This window comes from Saccopteryx bilineata, chromosome 1 (assembly GCF_036850765.1).
Source record: "Saccopteryx bilineata isolate mSacBil1 chromosome 1, mSacBil1_pri_phased_curated, whole genome shotgun sequence".
NCBI classification, from domain to species: Eukaryota; Metazoa; Chordata; class Mammalia; order Chiroptera; family Emballonuridae; genus Saccopteryx; species Saccopteryx bilineata.
This window is the reverse complement of record NC_089490.1, coordinates 405060201-405074992: the sequence shown is the minus strand read 5'-3', so window position 1 is coordinate 405074992 and position 14792 is coordinate 405060201. Positions and strand designations below refer to the sequence as shown.

General features: G+C 50.7%; 1 protein-coding gene across 4 annotated transcripts in view; it reads left to right on the top strand.

The window, feature by feature from the left end:
• Positions 1-10270, top strand: part of LOC136319043 (tumor necrosis factor receptor superfamily member 22-like) — a 124931-nt gene extending 114661 nt beyond the window's left edge. For 3 of the 4 annotated variants that reach the window (XR_010728168.1, XR_010728167.1, XR_010728169.1), the window contains exons 4-5: positions 9425-9564; positions 10057-10270. The gene's annotated coding sequence lies outside the window, so the exon portion shown is untranslated. Of the gene's footprint in view, positions 1-9424; positions 9699-9777; positions 9901-10056 lie in introns of all 4 variants that reach the window. The other variant, XM_066252306.1, reaches the window with a different exon arrangement.
• The last annotated feature ends 4522 nt before the right edge of the window (positions 10271-14792 follow it).

Sequence of the window (14792 nt, the reverse complement as noted above, 5' to 3'; positions counted from 1 at the left end):
CTGCACCTGGTGATTTTCTTGTGTTGCCTTGGAAACGTGATTGATTTGCTAATGTCCCACCTCATTCAGTATATAAAGAAGTATGTTTTCTGGGGGCGGCCATGTTTTTGTGGCTCAGGAGTTACGGCTGGCAAGGAGCTGTGGCATCCTCCCAAAGCCATCCTTTTATTGCTTTAAGTCTATTTTCTTAATTTCGTACCATTTCCAGCTCAAGACCCTGGAATAGATTCATCACGCGGGTTGGGGCACTGGGTCCTCCGCATCACAGGCCCATGGTCTATTCACTGCACCACTGTCCAGTAAGGCTTGAACTAAATTTCTTTCTTAATGTCAAGCTAAAATGTTAAGTCTTCAGTCCCCCACCCATCTGATAGAGCATCTATGTGAAATGCTGAGGTCACAGGTTAAAACCCCAAGCTTGCCTGGTCAAGGCACACACAAGAAGCAGTTAATGAGCCACTAAAGTGAAGCAGCTATGATCTTCCTCCCTTTCTCTCTCAAGTCAATAAATAAAACCTTTCTTAAAAATTCACCTAGAGGTGCTGTCCAGTTGGCTCAGTGGTACAGCATTGGTCCAGTGTGTGGAAGTCCCTGGTTCAATTCCCGGTCAGGGTACACAGGAGAAACTCCCATCCGCTTCTCCACCCTTCCCCCTCTTCTTTTTCTCTGTCTCTTTCTTTCCCTCCTGCAGCCAAGGCTCCATTGTAGCAAAGTTGGCCCCAGGTGCTGAGGATGGCTCCATGGCCTCCACCTCAGGAGCTAGAATGGTTCTAGTTGCAATGGAGCAACGGCCCAGATGGGCAGAGCATCGCCCCCTGGTGGGCAAGCCGGGTGGATCCTGGTGAGGCATGTGGGAGTCTGTCTCTCTGCCTCTCAACTTTTCACTTCAGAAAAATACAAAATAACAAAATAATAAAAAATAAAAAAATTTCACCTAGACCCTGAAAACATACAATAGTACATGAAAACAATTTAACCCTCTCCTCCTCTGCCTGTTCCAACTCATATCTAACTACCTGCCTGCCTAACCTAATTGAAAGACTCCAGGTCAAATTACTCTCAGTTGGCAAATTATACCCCAAAATAGGACACTGAAGTCACTGTGAACTGATTCCCCATCTACAGAGAAACAGGTATGCAGCCACCTAAGAGTTAGAGCAGGGGTCCCCAAACTTTTTTACACAGGGGGCCAGTTCACTGTCCCTCAGACCGTTGGAGGGCCGGGCTATAAAAAAAACTATAAACAGGCCCTGGCCGGATTGCTCAGTGGTAGAGCGTCAGCCTGGCGTGTGGGAGTCCCAGGTTCGATTTCCGGCCAGGGCACACAGGAGAAGCGCCCATCTGCTTCTGCTCCCCTCCCCCCTCCCTCCTCTCTGTCTCTCTCTTCCCCTCCCGCAGCCAAGGCTCCATTGGAGCAAAGTTGGCCCTGGCACTGAGGATGGCTCTATGGCCTCTGCCTCAGGCGCTAGAATGGCTCTGGTTGCAACAGAGCATTGCCCCCTGGTGGGCATACCGGGTGGATCCTGGTCAGGCACATGCTGGAGTCTGTCAGACTGCCTCCCCATTTCTAACTTCAGAAAAATACAAAAAAAAACAAACCCCAAAAACAAACAAACAAAAAAACCTATGAACAAATCCCTATGAACACTGCACATATCTTATTTTAAAGTAAAAAAACAAAACGGGAACAAATACAATATTTAAAATAAAGAACAAGTAAATTTAAATCAACAAACTGACCAGTATTTCAATGGGAACTATGGGCCTGCTTTTGGCTAATGAGATGGTCAATGTGCTCCTCTCACTGACCACTAATGAAAGAGATGCCCCTTCCGGAAGTGCGGTGGGGGCCGGATAAATGGCCTCAGGGGGCCGCATGCAGCTCGCGGGCCTTAGTTTGGGGACCCCTGAGTTAGAGGCATCCGTGCAGGTGTCTGGGTTGTTTTACACCGTTCTGAGCCAGGTGGGTGTTAACCCGCAGGAGGAGAGACAGGCCTGATGAGTTTATGAGAAGTTTGTTTACACATCTGTGAAAGAGAGGGGCTCACACCCTGGTGGAGTCAGCTCAGAGCTGCAGGAGGGGGTGTCTGATGGGGGGTTGCTGCAGGCATTTGCTGGCACGGGGTTGGTGCTCCTGGACATGCTCAGATCAGCGCATCCAGGTTTGTGGCCTTGGTCACAGACTGTCTCCCTTTCCTAACCCTCAGGCCCCTCCCAAAGGCCCTGTCCAAGGACACTTCCCAGAATCCTCCCAGAGTGGGGGGAGTTGCTTGAAGGGAGGGGGAGTTTGGGGGAGGGAGGTGCTTAATGAAGAAGTTTCCCAAGTGGGAGGTTGGGTGAGACATATTTGAGTTTTAAAGGGACCTTGAGTTTACAGGAGCCGTGGACCCCAACCTAACAGAGGGAAGCCTGTTACTCTGTCCCTGAGGCTCTCAGTGAGGTTAATAATGAGGAGAAAGGATGGTTAGCAAACATTTGGTTGGTCCCGAGATTCATTCCCTCTTGTGGAGGTTTGTTGGGAATCTTTATTTTCTCAGTGGGTTCAGTATCTGGTTCATTTAGTTCTAAATGCATTTCACCCTCCTGGAAAAAGGATGTGTGCGCACCACTGATATCAGAAAAACCCTTGCCTGACCCGGTGGTGGCACAGTGGGTAGAGCGTCAGACTGCGACACAGAGGACCCAAGTTCGAAACCTAGAGGTTGCTGGCGTGAGCGCGGGCTCACCAGCTTGAGTGAGGGGTCACTGGCTTGAGCCCAAAGGTAGTTGGATTGAGCAAGGGGTCACTGGCTCTGCTTTAGATGCACCCCACCCCCACCCCAACCCGTGGTCAAGGCACATATGAGAAAGCAATCAGTGAACAATTAAGGTGCTGCAATGAAAAATTGGTGCTTCTCATCTCTCTCCCTTCCTGCCTGTCTGTCCCTATCTGTCCCTCTTTTTGACTGTCTCTGTCCAAAAAAGAAAAGAAAAACCTTGCTGTATCAGGTTGAATCAGGTTAGATTTGGTTAACCACAACTATACAGTGAAGTCATGGTGCACTTCTGACTGATCACAGGAAAGCAACAAAAGATGATAGAAATGTATAATCTGCACCAAATAAAAGGAAAACTCTCCCAGTTTCATACCTATCCAGTGCATTTCGATGTGGGCTCACGCACAGATTTTTTTAGGGCTCCTTAGGTAGCTATCCCATATAGCCTCTACACACTTGTCACTGACTGATGGCCTACCAGAACGGGATTTCTCCACCAAACTGCCGGTTTCCTTCAACTGCTTATCCCACCCAGTAATGTTATTCTTATGTGGTGGCGCTTCCTTATAACGCGCCAATATTCACGTTGCACTTTGGTCACGGATTCGAATTTAGCGAGCCACAAAACACACTGAACTTTCCTCTGTACCGTCCACATCTCGACTGACATGGCCGTGGGCTGCTCTGCTGTATACACGGTGTTACGTCATCATCTGCGCATGCGTACCTGCTACCACGTCATCCTACAGAAACTGGGAGGGTGTTCCTTTTATTTGGTGCAGATTTCACAATTTTATCATCTTTTGTTGCTTTCCTGTGACCGGTCAAAAGTGCACCATGACTTTACGGACACACTGTATATTGTACCAGAGCGTCCCCTCATTTGTAGAAAACAGCTTCTGATGAAAAACTGATCCAGTAGACCCAGAAACTACAAGGGCTTAGTGGCTTCCCCTTTTATATTAATAATAACCCCAGTCTCTCCCAAACTGTAAAGCCAGAGGCCAGGGCCACCATCAGAGCCGCCTGGCCCATGCAGGTTCGCATTGGATTCGGACAGTCGGCAAAGAAACAATGGAGCCAAAAACTGGTGGGCCATAGTCTTTAATCCTAGCTTGCACCCGGCAGGGAAGTAAAAACACACACTGGGCTCCAAAACCCACTCACATTCAGTGCTCACAAAGCCACTGATTTATCCGAGTTTCCTAGAATCAAAGGTTTCTAGCTCACCAGCCTTATTCTCCTCAGTTCCCCATCTTCTTCCTTGTCCCAGATACAAACTCTGCAAAAACTGGCATCTCACTCAGCACTCCGCCATCTTGGCTGCTTTTCCTGGTGTTGGGCGGATAAAGTGTATTATGCTCACTTTGTTAAAGATAACACAAGGAGGCCGTCACCCAGGTGATATTAATGTGTGTTGAAAATCCTTGTAGCCTGGGGCTTGGTTTTGGGATTAAGCCTTTCCCACCCTTTTTGATGTGGGGTGGTACAATCCAATCATGCCTCAGAGAAGTGACTTTGGGTTTTTTTTTGTTTGTTTGTTTTGTTTTTTTGCATTTTTCTGAAGCTGGAAACAGGGAGAGACAGTCAGACAGACTCCCGCATGCGCCCGACCGGGATCCACCCGGCACGCCCACCAGGGGGCGACGCTCTGCCCACCAGGGGGCGATGCTCTGCCCATCCTGGGCGTCGCCATGTTGCGACCAGAGCCACTCTAGCGCCTGGGGCAGAGGCCACAGAGCCATCCCCAGCGCCCGGGCCATCTTTGCTCCAATGGAGCCCTGGCTGCGGGAGGGGAAGAGAGAGACAGAGAGGAAGGCGCGGCGGAGGGGTGGAGAAGCAAATGGGCGCTTCTCCTATGTGCCCTGGCCGTGAATCGAACCCGGGTCCTCCGCACGCTAGGCCGACGCTCTACCGCTGAGCCAACCGGCCAGGGCCCAGAGAAGTGACTTTGTATTAGGGACTTCCCTACTTTGTATATTGGATTAGAGGTTGTGAAGCTACAATATAAAATGAGGGCGGAACGAGAGTTGGCTCTTGGTTCCTGAGATTAGAAGAGAGAGCAGAGGAGAGCAGAGAAAGGCCACGTGGAGGAGGCCAGGAGAAGCAGCCAAGATGGCGGAGTGCTGAGTGAGATGCCAGTTTGTGTAGTTTGTATCTGGGATAAGGAAGGAGATGGGGAACAGAGGTGAATAAGGCTGGTGAGCTAGAAACCTTTGATTCTAGGAAACTTGGATAAGTCAGTAGCTTTGTGAGCACTGAATGTGACTGGGTTTTGGAGCCCAGTGTGTATTTTTACTTGCCCGCCGGGTGCAAAGCTAGAATTAAAGACTATGGCCCACCATTTTTTGGCTCCGCTGTTTCTTTGCCGACTGTCCGAATCCAATGCAAACCTGCATGGACCAAAAGGCTGCTGTGATAGTGGCTCTGGCCCTGGCTCCTGGCTTTACAGCCTTTCTCTGCTCTCCTCTGCTCTCTCTTCTAATGATAATCTCAGGAACCAAGAACCAAGTCCCATTCTGCCCCCATTTTATATTGTAGCTTCACAACCTTTAATCCAATATACAAAATAGGGAAGTCTCTAATACGAAGTCACTTCTCTGAGGCATGATTAGATTGTACTGCCCCACATCAAAAAGCGTGGGAAAGGCTTAATCCCAAAACCAAGCCCCAGGCTACAACAATCCTGCCTGCCCACAACACACATTAATATCACCTGGGCGACGGCCTCCTTGTGTCATCTTTAACAAAGTGAGCATAATACATTTTATCTGCCCAACACACACACAAGGAAATCACACTTCCCTCTTCATTCAGAGCTCCCAGAGCTGCTGACACATCCGGTTCCACAACCAGGAGAATCTTCTCCGGTTCCTCCTAGAATCAAGGGCCCCACCAGTCCCACAGCCCCTCACCTCTGGTTCCCCATCTGCCAACATGGCTTCTTACTCTGCAACACTGACTTCTCTTTCTTCAGCCAAACATGGCTTCTCTCCCCCTCCTCCTTCTTCTCTCCTCTTATAACTTTTCCTGTGGGAAAGCCTCTCCTCCAGCAACATTAGCATAACCGTGGCCCTTCCCAAGCAGGAAGGTCATTAGGAATTTCACAGATTACACACCTGGCGCTGCAAGCGCCATTTTCTAACACTAAAAGTGAGCAAACTCAAAAATCATATCTTACAAACTCCTTTGCCCCACATGCCAGAAGACGCTCACAACAAGAGTCCAGGTGACCTTGAGAGGAAGTTTCTTGGGGCTGGGGGACAGGGAGACAAGAAAGGGCTTAAAGTAGAAGCCAGCTAGAATAGCCCCACCTCGGAGAGAACCTGGCGGGGCTGCCTAGACTCTTAAAGGAAAAGGGCCCTTGCAGATAGGTTCTGGGCACACCCTGGGGTCAGCCGCCACCGCCCCTTGTTTCTTGGGTGGCCGGTTTTGTGACGACAGTTACAGTTTTGGAGACTGTAAGGCCAGGAGCCACCATCGTGGCCATTCACATGCAGGTTCACATTGGATTCGGACAGTTGGTAAAGAAACAATGGAGCCACAAACTGGTGGGCCATAGTCTTTAATCCTAGCTTGCACCCGGCGGGCAAGTAAAAAATACACTCTGGGCTCCAAAACCCACTCACATTCAGTGCTCACAAAGCCACTGACTTATCCGAGTTTCCTAGAATCAAAGGTTTCTAGCTCACCAGCCTTATTCTCCTCAGTTCCCCATCTCCTTCCTTATCCCAGATACAAACTCTGCACAAACTGGCCTCTCACTCAGCACTCCACCATCTTGGCTGCTTCTCCTGGCCACATGGCCTCTTTCTGCTCTCTGCTCTGCTCCCTCTGCTCTCTCATGCTAATCATCCCAGGAACCAAGAGAGCAAACTCTCGTTCTGCCCCCATTTTATATTGTAGCTTCACAACCTCTAATCCAATATACAAAATAGGGAAGTCTCTAATACAAAGTCACTTCTCTGAGGCATGACTGGATTGTACCACCCCACATCAAAAAGGGTGGGAAAGGCTTAATTCCAAAACCAAGCCCCAGGCTACAAAGATCCTGCCTGCCCACAGAGACACACATTAATTTCACCTGGGCAACGCCATCTTTAACAAAGTGAGCATAATATATTTTATCTGCCCAATAGAGACACATACCCGGGAGTGGGTGTGTGGGCAGGGGCAGTGAAAGACAGAGGCTTGCTCCTGTGAGGAGAGCATACTGGGTCTTTTATTTTGAGGGTTTCTAAAGACTGGGAGTTTAGGGGTGATCTTAGGAAAGAATCTCAATAGAATATTCACCAGCTTTAGATGGGTGTGCCAAACTGAGGATCATTCCCTTCTTCATCTGTTCCTGAGTGTGGTTGGCACCAATGACACTAATTGGACTTCTGGAATCTGTCTCCCTGCACAACCAGTAGTCTCAGTCTGCTGGGATTTTGTGCTGGTCCAAAAATAGTTAATCACTCTGATGTTGTCTGACGATTACAGGCCCAGTGATCTCAGTCGAATTTGCATACACTCAGGGTGATTTCTGCTTTAGTTGTCTGTCGCGGACATAGTTCTCCTATTTTCACTGGTTTCCAAGTGTAACAAGGTTGAAAAGTGTGGGAAACAGGCTGTAAGCTGACAAAATCCTTATAGCCTAGGGCAGGGGTCGGGAACCTATGGTTCATGAGCCAGATGTGGCTCTTTTGATGGCTGCATCTGGCTCACAGATAAATCTTTAATAAAAAACAAATTAACGTTTAAAATACAAAACATTCTCATGTATTACAATCCACTCATTTCCTACTGTTCATATTGATAGTTGTGGGTGGCTGGAGCCAATCACAGCTGTCCTCCGGGACAACACCAAATCTTTATTGGATAATGCCTAACGTACATGGGTCGTTGTATGGCTCTCATGGAATTACATTTTAAAATATGTGGTGTTCATGGCTCTCTCAGCCAAAAAGCTTCACAACCCCTGGCCTAGGGCTTAGTTTAAGACTAAGCTCTTCCCCTCAACCTTGACTGTTGTATGGTGGTGGAGGGTGCACTCTAATGAGGATTCCTGTTTATGCCTCAGAGGTGTGACTTTGTATCAGAGACTTCCTTATTTGCATAGGGCTCTGCACTATATAGTAAAGCAGACCGGGGGCTTTGCTTTTGCTCTGGCCTTGCCATCAACTTGCAGAGGCCTCCCATCCCATCCTCTTTTCTCTTTCAGTCTATTTCTTCATTCTGCACCGTTCTCACTCAGGACCTGGACCATTACTAGCTGCGCTGGTTCATGGCAGAAAAGCACCGATTTCAGATGTTTACCCTTTGGTTGGGAATGAGAAGTGTAAGCTGTCTGTACTTGCTGTAACACCCGGTGGCCGAGGCCAGGCGGGTTCACATTGGGTTCGGGCGGAATAGAAGTGCTACGGAACTGGCAGAACTGGCACCGTAAAAGCTAGGCAAGGGCGGAGCAGCAACCAGGCAGGGAAACAGCTTCCCTGGAGGCAGGTGAGCAAAGAGCGCTTGGTAGGCTGGCAGGCAAACAGGATACGTCCCCTGGGGGCGGTGAACAGGGATCTGCGGAAAACGGCCCTACACAGAGTATCCTAGCACGTGTCTCTGCCACGTGCATCCAGTCATCAAACCAAGTGCAAAGGTGAGCCTAACACAGGTGTTTTCCCTACAGTTGGTTACAGAAGATAAGATTTTTGTCATTTACTAGATGGTTGTAAACTGCTTGGCCATTTAACTGTCTGTCTCAGTTTCTATATCAAGAAAATAACAGACAGAGGATCCCAGTCCTCACGTCATTGTCGCCCGAATGCTGTGAACATCGAGTTAGAGCACTGGACGGGGGTGAGTGAGGACCTGGGCTGCGGGGCGGGTCCCGGGGAGCCTGAATTTGGAGGGGGCGGGGCCGTTGGTCCTCAGTCCCTGGTCGTCATCAGCGGGGGCTCTTCCTGCCCTTGGAGTGGCCGGAAGGGAGAACACTCTGGGCGGCATCACAGTGCCCTCTCCGTGATGCCCCGGCCTCTGGGGCTGAGGGACGGGCTTGGGTAGATTGGGGGTCCCTCGTGTGTGGTGACTGCAGTGTCAGCCCCATCTCAGAGGCAGGTGGGGGCTGGGGCAGGGTGTCCGGCAGGTCGGTGGGGAAAGCAGGTGAGCTCAGCTCCCTGACGTGATCCCTGCCTGGGGAGGGGACGACCACTCTCCCCTCTTTCCCACTGAGGAGACGTCTCCTGTCACCTGCCGTTAACCTCTAAGGACTGTCTGCTCTCTGTCCTCACAGGGAGTGGGGATGGTAAAAAAGACACATGATGAGTCGCTTGTCCTCCCTGAGCAGAGTGCGGGTCCAGGCTTGGCCCCCTGTCCAGGGGCAGCCCAGCCCCACGTCAGGAAGTGGGCAGACCAGCTCCAGGAAGCCCCTCACTGCCTGAGTCTCAGCCCAACAGGAGCCGAGGGCCCTGAGCTGGAAGAGCCTGAGACTGGGAGGATTCGATCCACAGTGGGGAAACTGAGGCACCCAAGTGGCCTTGAGGAGCCCTGACCAAAGCCAGCTGAGCTGGCAGCAGGGACAGAGCTGAGACCAGAGTTCACTCCCTGAGCCCTGGGATTCTTGGGCCCCTGTTCTCTGGGGGTGCGAGCCCCACCCGTGCTGACTCGCCCACCCAAGACAGGGCCTTGTTTTTCAGGTGTCTGGAGGCTCAGTGCCCGTCACGTCATTGCGAGAGACCTGAGTCCCCACGACAGGAGACTGCAGCCTGTCTGCTGACAGTGTGGACGTGGAATCTGAGACCCCAGTCCCCCCTGGACCCTGGAGCACCCGGAAGGGGTGGGTGGCTCGCACGCTGATGTAGATGAAGGAGGCCACCCCCCCCAGTGGTCACGTGGTCTGACCTGTCTTCATCATCCCCACCCCCACCCCCGCTTGAGGGTCAGGCTAGGGTCCCGATGGCTCTGGAACAGGTAGGGGGCCGTTTGCCACTTTGAAGGATAGTAACAGTGATGATGTGCTTCCCAGCCTGGCTGTCCCTTATCTCCTCAGTGTCACCTTAGTCATCAGAGCACACAGTACCAGGACGGCATTCAGGGGAGGATCCTGAGTGTAGGGAGGCCTCATGTGCCGGCACCACCCCCTGGAGAGCACCGGAGCCCCGCCTGAACACAGGTGTGTCCTTGACACCTCCACAGCCAGGTGCCCACACTGTCACCAGCCAGTCCTCCACGAACTGTCTGCTGTGTGGGGGTGCAGGGGGACAAAGGAGGGGTGTCGGCTCCCCATGGCCGCTGTCCACAGTTACTACAGACTCTTGTTCCCTCACAGTCTGGAGGCCAAGAGCCCAAGACCTCAGCTTCACGCAGCTGCGCTCCCTCCGGGGTCTCCCAGGACGACCCCTCCGGCCCTCCTGCTGGCTGGGTCCCAGAGCCGTCCCTCCTGTCTGTGCCTCTGTCCTGTGAAGGCTGTTTCCCCAGCTGCACTGCCTCCCTCTACACTGTTGTTATGGTCCTGCTGTCCTCACGCTGTTTAATAAAGCTTTGCACTGAATAAAGCCGCCCCTTTCACTGCATCCCAAATTGTGGGCTCCAGTTGGTTGGTGTTAGATTATTGCCAACGGCCATGGGTTGGCAAATATGCAGATCTGGGGACGATGGAGTAGGGCAGTGGTTCTCAAAGTGTGTGCCAGGGTGCACTGGTGCGCCCTATGGTATTCCAGAGAAATATGTGCCTGTTGGGGACCAAAAAACCAACAGGGTTTTGGAGTTTAGATTTTGGGGGGACAGAGGTGTGGGGAATTGGCTGTAAGCTGACAGTCTGCCCAACTCCCTAATTCATTTGCCTGATTAGGTTGCAAAAAGTTGTTAAGTTGTGGTGCTGAATTGTTTAAACTACCCCCCATGTTCCCCGGAAAGACTGGAGGCAAGTTTCTTCTACCTTTTGTTTGGTGTAAAGTTAAGATGATATGTATGGTGGGGGCTTTCTGCATCAACACAATTAAGAGTAAAAAGAGAGGAATTATTCTTCAATGTTTTTATGAGGAAATGAGAGTTTGCCTTTCAATTATATGCCCAAACATTGAAGAAATCGCTAGGACACATCAGGCTCATGTTTCTCATAAGCACAAGAATGAAAAAACTTACATTCACACTAGGACCTGCCGAATTTACTAAATCTTACTAAGAATGTATTATATATATTACAATTATATATATCAATCATCAGTTTTTCTTCGTTGTGAAACTTTAGTTGTTCATTGATTACTTTCTCATATGTGCCTTGCCCGTGGGCCTTCAGCAGACAGAGTAACCCCTTGCTCAAGCCAGTGACCTTGGGTCCAAGCTGGTGAGCTTTTGCTCAGACCAGATGAGCCTGTGTTCAAGCTGGCGACCTTAGGGTCTTGAACCTGGATCCTCCGCATCCCAGTCCGATGCTCTATCCACATCGCGACTGCCTGGTCAGGCAACTTTTTGTTGTTTTTAAATTTTTAACCCCTCTTTTTTACAAATTCTAAAAAGCATAACTTAAAAAAATATAACAAAAATGTTTCTTAATGTCAGAATAAATTTAATTTTGCCATTTTAGAAGCTCGGGGCTGCAGTGTTCCCTTGCGTGGGTTGCCTGCAGTCCCTGCGAAGGTTTGCAATAAAACTTATAAAATTCACTTTGGGTTTGCTGTGGTCTGTCTCCTGGGATATAACAGTATTTACCTCTGACTACACAGAGCTCTTTCATCCACAGTTCCTGTTTCTTATTTGGAGACATTTCACTTCCTAGAATTGGACCAGCTGCGTTATTTTAAGTATTTAAGTATTCTAAGAATTGTGTGTAATCATCACTCAATGAAAACAGTGTGGCAAAAGTAAACATCACTATGTCACACTGCTTTTTTTCTTAGCCAGAGAAAAAGAGAGAGAGGGATAGACAGGGACAGACAGACAGGTAGGGAGAGAGATGAGAAGCATCAGTTCATGGTTGCTGCACCTTAGTTGTTCACTGATTGCTTTCCCATATGTGCTTTGACTGGGCAGTTCCGCTGAGCCAGTGACCCCTTGCTCAAGCCAGTGACCTTGGGCTCAAGCCAGCGACCATGGGGCCATGTCTATGATCCCATGCTCAAGCTGGATGAGCCCATGCTCAAGGCGGCGACCTCAGGATTTCCAACCTGGGTCCTCGGCACCCCAGGCCGACGTTCTATTCTCTGCACCAACGCCTGGCCGGGCACTTTTTTACTTTAACTCCAAAATGGCGCCAACCTCTTACTGCCGCAGACCAGCGCGGCTATGGTGCGGAATTAAAGAAACATACTCATCAAGGAAAAATGGGAATGGGAGGACTCTTCAAATGCTGATGGCAATATCCGAGTGCCCCATAGCCCCAGTTTGCTTTATTATATAGCCATATGCAAATCAAGGAAGTTCTTGACACAAAGTTACACATCTAAGGCTAAAACCCAAACTCTCCCAAGGCATAAATAGGACGCATTAGTGAAATCTACCAACATCTGAAAACAAACAGAGTCAGAGGAAGGGCATGTAAATTGCTTCCAGCAACCTAAGGAAGCAAGTGAAGTAGGTGCAAATACTCAGCATAATAGCCAATATGGAGATGGAGGGGGTAGAACTTAGCCTTTTGCTAAGCCTGAAATATACAATGGCTTTCTGCCATTTATGGTCCACAACATCTTACAGCTGACATTAAGGTTAATGAGCTGTGATGTCTGCACAGCTGGGAGGCACGCCCAACACAGCACAGGGGACACACAGTAGAGGTGGCTATTAGTGAACTGTGTGCTGTCCTTTTCCAGCCGACGATGACCACCACGAACGACCTGGTCTCTGCACAGAGCCACCTATTATCCAGCTGCTGTGGGCCAAACGAGTACTGGGCTGCCAGCCTCTACTTCCCCGCTGTGCCCCGCGGGTGAGTCCCAGATGGTTCTGTCCCGTGGGGCCCTGGAATAAATGCCCATCCAGCTGTGTGACAGGACCTTCCTCTAACAGTGCAGCAGGGAGGAGGGGAGAGGCAGCACTGTGGCGTGAGAGGGGCCCAGGGAACACCTTCCAGAGGGGACACTGGCCGAGGGACGTGCCCCTGGGTCAGTATGCGCCCTCAGGAGCCTTCAGAGGAGCTGCTGGCGCTCCCACGGGAGAACTCAGCCCGGGAGCCCTCGTGGCCCTTGCGCTCCGGAGCTCCGATGGGGCAGAGGGTGTTGAGCCGGGCTGGGGATAGAACGCTGGCTGCTGTCAGGTGCTTTCACTGACTCTGGACACCAGCCCGTCCTGGGGGGGCCCAGTATCTCCCCGGAGTGTAGGAGGGATCCCTCCGCTGCCCCAGCACCGCCGTGGGAGGAGCCAACACAGGACAGGCACGCCCTCGCTTGGGAGGCCTAGGACTGAGCCCCTCTGTCCCTGGTCGTTTCCTGGAAGTTGTAGAAATCCCGAGATTACTTGGATCCAAAGCCCAGACAGAAGTACTTGTGTTTTCTCACTGGAGAGGCTGGGCCCAGGGACGGGGTGGGCAAGACGCACAGCGGGGACGCCACGCAGCCTGGGGGGTCTGACCACAGCGCTGACCCTTTCACAGGAGAGTATGTCCGTGAGCCCTGCAGCAGCCCCCACACCCAGGGGACCTGTGAGAAGTGTGACAGAGGGACGTACACGGCGTTCCCCAACGGCCTGGAGTCCTGCTTGCCGTGCTCCACCTGCTCCGAGGGTGAGTCTCCCACGGACACCTGCTGCCCCTTAACCCCTCAGTGGCCAGGCCAGGAGTGTGTCCCTAAGGAGTCCTTCACCTCGAGCCCCAATATTTAGCCACAAGGATGAGCACTGTTTAGCCATGAAACTTAAGAAGCCAGGTGCCCACTCAGCCAGCCTCTGAGTAAGGAAGGGACATGCGGTCACCAAGCTCAGGGCTCCCAGTTGCTACAAGGAAGTGGCTGCAGGAGGCCCAGCAGTGGACAGAGAGCTCCCCACACGGCAGCAGTGAGAAGGGGACAGAACCCACAGTTACACTCGGTCAGATCCTCAGCAATGTTGTTTCAGTTTGAATCATTGTATTCCAATTGAAAATTAGTCATTTTCATGTAGAAAACTTGGAAAATACACATAAAGACATAATAAAGTAAACATGACCTTTCAGAAATGAACTTTTTTATTATGAAAATTTCAGCCTGACCAGGTGGTCGTGCAGTGGATAGAGCGTCAGACTGGGATGTGGAGGACCCAGGTTCGAGACCCCGAGGTTGCTGGCTTGAGAGCGGGCTCATCTGGGACTTGAGCTTGGGCTCTCTCAGCTTGAGCACAGGGTCGCTGGCTTGAACCCAAAGGTTTCTGGCTTGAGCCCAGTGTCGCTGACTGAGCAAGGGGCCACTTGCTCTGCTGTAGCCCCCCAGTCAAGGCGCATATGAGGAAGCAATCAATGAACAACTAAGGAGCTACAACACAAAGAATTGATGCTTCTCATCTCCCTTCCTGTCTGTCTGTCCCTCCCTCTCTGTCACACACATGCAGAAAAAAAGAAATTTTCAAAACATGTAGAAAAGTTGAAAGAGGAGAACAGAGGGTGACAACGATTAAACAGTTGGTATGTTTGATCACAATTGTGTGTGCCTATGTATGAGCATGTTGTATGCACACATGTATGCACACAATGTACATGTGTATACATATGTGTTTGCACTCATGTGTAGACATGTAGGTGTCTGCGAGCACATGTGAACCACTTCAGAGTCACCCACAGCTGTCACAGTATTTCACCCCAAAGCACCCCGTCCACACTTCCTTCAGATAAACACAGTCCTGCACAGATCCCTGTGCCGTCCCCCATGCAGGCCAATCGGTAGTGATGTCCTGACGTCCAGGCCAGACTGGGATTCACTGTTAATAAATGTTTCTTTAGAGATTCCGGTCGTTGTTTGTCCTCAGAGATCAGAGTGGAGACCTGTACCCCACAGGCCCGCAGGACTCAATCTCAGGGTCTCACAAACTCAGACGATGGTGACTCATCCTCAGAGGCACACAGACATGACATCTAACACCAGTGTCCCCATTGGCACTGAATTC